The sequence below is a fragment of the Arachis stenosperma genome, chromosome 10 (genome assembly GCF_014773155.1).
Source record: "Arachis stenosperma cultivar V10309 chromosome 10, arast.V10309.gnm1.PFL2, whole genome shotgun sequence".
In the NCBI taxonomy this organism is placed as follows: domain Eukaryota; kingdom Viridiplantae; phylum Streptophyta; class Magnoliopsida; order Fabales; family Fabaceae; genus Arachis; species Arachis stenosperma.
In genome coordinates this window covers 100899765-100902863 of record NC_080386.1, presented here as the reverse complement: position 1 = coordinate 100902863, position 3099 = coordinate 100899765, and the positions used below count along the sequence as shown (strand labels likewise).

Sequence of the window (3099 nt, the reverse complement as noted above, 5' to 3'; positions counted from 1 at the left end):
GGGTTCTGCTTAGAATTCTCTGTCAGTTGCTGAGAAGATGATGGAAAAGGCTTGCCATTGCTAAACCTGTTTCTTCCACCATTATTGTTGTTGAAACCTTGTTGAGGTCTCTGTTGATCCTTCCATGAGAAATTTGGATGATTTCTCCATGAAGATTATAGGTGTTTCCATAGGGTTCTCCTAGGTAATTCACCTCTTCCATTGAAGGGTTCTCAGGATCATAGGCTTCTTCTTCAGATGAAGCATCCTTAGTACTGCTTGGTGCATTTTGCATTCCAGACAGACTGTGAGAAATCAAATTGACTTGTTGAGTCAATATCTTGTTCTGAGCCAAAATGGCATTCAGAGTATCAATCTCAAGAACTCTTTTCTTCTGATTAGTCCCATTGTTCACAGGATTCCTTTCAGAAGTGTACATGAATTGGTTATTTGCAACCATTTCAATCAGCTCTTGAGCTTCTGTAGGCGTCTTCTTCAGATGAAGAGATCCTCCAGCAGAGCTATCCAAAGACATCTTGGATAGTTCAGAGAGACCATCATAGAAAATACCTATGATGCTCCATTCAGAAAGCATGTCAGAAGGACATTTTCTGATCAATTGTTTGTATCTTTCCCAAGCTTCATAGAGGGATTCTCCCTCCTTCTGTCTGAAGGTTTGGACTTCCACTCTAAGCTTACTCAATTTTTGAGGTGGAAAGAACTTTGCCAAGAGGCATGACTAGCTTTTCCCATGAGTCCAGGCTTTCTTTGGGTTGTGAGTCCAACCATGTCCTAGCTCTGTCTCTTACGGCAAAAGGGAATAGCATAAGTCTGTAGACCTCAGGGTCAACCCCATTAGTCTTGACAGTGTCACAGATTTGCAAGAACTCAGCCAAAAACTGATGAGGATCTTCCAATGGAAGTCCATGGAACTTGCAATTCTGTTGCATTAGAGAAACTAATTGAGGCTTAAGCTCAAAGTTGTTTGCTCCAATGGCAGGGATAGAGATGCTTCTCCCATAAAAGTCGGGAGTAGGTGCAGTAAAGTCACCCAGCACCTTCCTTGCATTGTTTGCATTATTGTTGTTTTCGGCTGCCATGTCTTCTTCTTTGAAGATTTCTGTTAGGTCCTCTGTAGAGAGTTGTGCCTTAGCTTCTCTTAGCTTTCGCTTCAAGGTCCTTTCAGGTTCAGGGTCAGCTTCAACAAGAATGCCTTTGTCTCTGCTCCTACTCATATGAAAGAGAAGAGAACAAGAAAATATGGAATCCTCTATGTCACAGTATAGAGATTCCTTGTGGTGTCAGAAGAACAGAAAAATAGAAGAAAGAGGTAGAAGAATTCGAACTTAATCAGATAGAGTTCGAATTGTGCATTGAGAAGGAGTGGTACTCCATAAATAGAAGGATGTGAGAAGAGGGGAAGAGAATTTTCGAAAATTAATTAAGAAGTTTTTAAAATCATTTTGAAAAATTGATTGATAATTTTCGAAAACTCAAAGTGGAAAAAGAATCAAGTGAGTTTTGAAAAAGATTTTGAAATTAGAAGTCAAAAAGATTTGATTGAAAACTTTTTTTTTTGAAGAAGATGAGGTTAAGAAGATATGATTGGTTTTAAAAAAATATGTGATTGAGAAGATATGATTTGAAAACAATTTTAAAAAGATTTGATTTTAAAAACTAATAACTTGCCTAACAAGAAAAGATATGATTCAAACATTAAACCTTTCTCAACAGAAAAGGCAACATACTTGAAATGTTGAATCAAATCATTAATTGATAGCAAGTATCTTTGAAAAAGGAAAGAAATTGATTTTGAAAACATTTGATTGAAAGGATATGATTTGAAAAAGATTTGATTTAGAAAAACTTTGAAAACTTGAAAAAAAATTGATTTGAAAACAAAATCCTCCCCCTTGTGCCATCCTGGCGTTAAACGCCCAGAATGGTGCACATTCTGGCGTTTAACGCCCAATGTACTACCTTTTTGGGCGTTAAACGCCCAACCAGGCACCCTGGCTGGCGTTTAAACGCCAGTCTGTCCTTCTTCACTGGGCGTTTTGAACGCCCAGCTTTTTCTGTGTAATTCCTCTGCTGCATGTTCTGAATCTTCAGTTCCCTGTACTATTGACTTGAAAATAGAACCAAGATCAAATAAACAAAGCATTGCAAGACACCAAACTTAAAATTAGACACTGGACTCAAACAAGAAACATAAAATATTTTTGGTTTTTATGATTTTGAGATTTTTTTTTGTGTTTTTTTCGAAAATTATATGGAAATAGAAAATAAAAGTTTCAGAATTCTTAATTTGGATTCCAGGAATCATTGCAATGCTAGTCTAAGACTCCGGTCCAGGAATTAGACATGGCTTCACAGCCAGCCAAGCTTTCAAAGAAAGCTTCGGTCCAAAACACTAGACATGGCCAATGGCCAGCCAAGCCTTAGCAGATCATTGCTCCAATAGCAAGATTGATAGAGATCAACAAGCTCTTGTGATGATCAGTTGAAACCTCGGTCCAATAAGATTAGACATGGCTTCTCAGCCAGCCAGACTTCAACAGATCATCATGAAACACTAGAATTCCTTCTTAAGAACTCTGAAGAAAAATACCTAATCTAAGCAACAAGATGAACCGTCAGTTGTCCATACACGAAACAATCCCCGGCAACGGCGCCAAAAACTTGTTCTTATGTATTTTCAACGGTGGAGTTTCTACACACCATAGATTAAGGTGTGGAGCTCTGCTGTACCTCGAGTATTAATGCAATTACTATTGTTCTTCTATTCAATTCAGCTTGTTTTTATTCTAAGATATTCATTCGTACCCAAGAACATGATGAATGTGATGATTATGTGACGCTCATCATCATTCTCACTTATGAACGCGTGCCTGACAACCACTCCCGTTCTACAAGCAAACAAGGCTTGAATGTTTATCTCTTGGATTCCTTAACCAGAATCTTCGTGGTATAAGCTAGAATTGATGGCGGCATTCAAGAGAATTCGGAAGGTCGAAACCTTGTCTGTGGTATTCTGAGTAGGATTCAATGATTGAATGACTGTGACGAGCTTCAAACTCCTGAAGGCTGGGTGTTAGTGACAAACGCAAAAGAATCAAT

At 38.2% G+C, this 3099-nt stretch overlaps 1 non-coding gene across 1 annotated transcript; it reads left to right on the top strand.

Annotated features, from left to right (window-relative positions):
- Nucleotides 1-568: 568 nt before the first annotated feature.
- On the top strand, nt 569-676 carry LOC130959006 (small nucleolar RNA R71). Its single transcript, XR_009078105.1, has one exon. It is a non-coding gene; the product is annotated as a small nucleolar RNA R71 (small nucleolar RNA).
- Nucleotides 677-3099: the final 2423 nt, after the last annotated feature.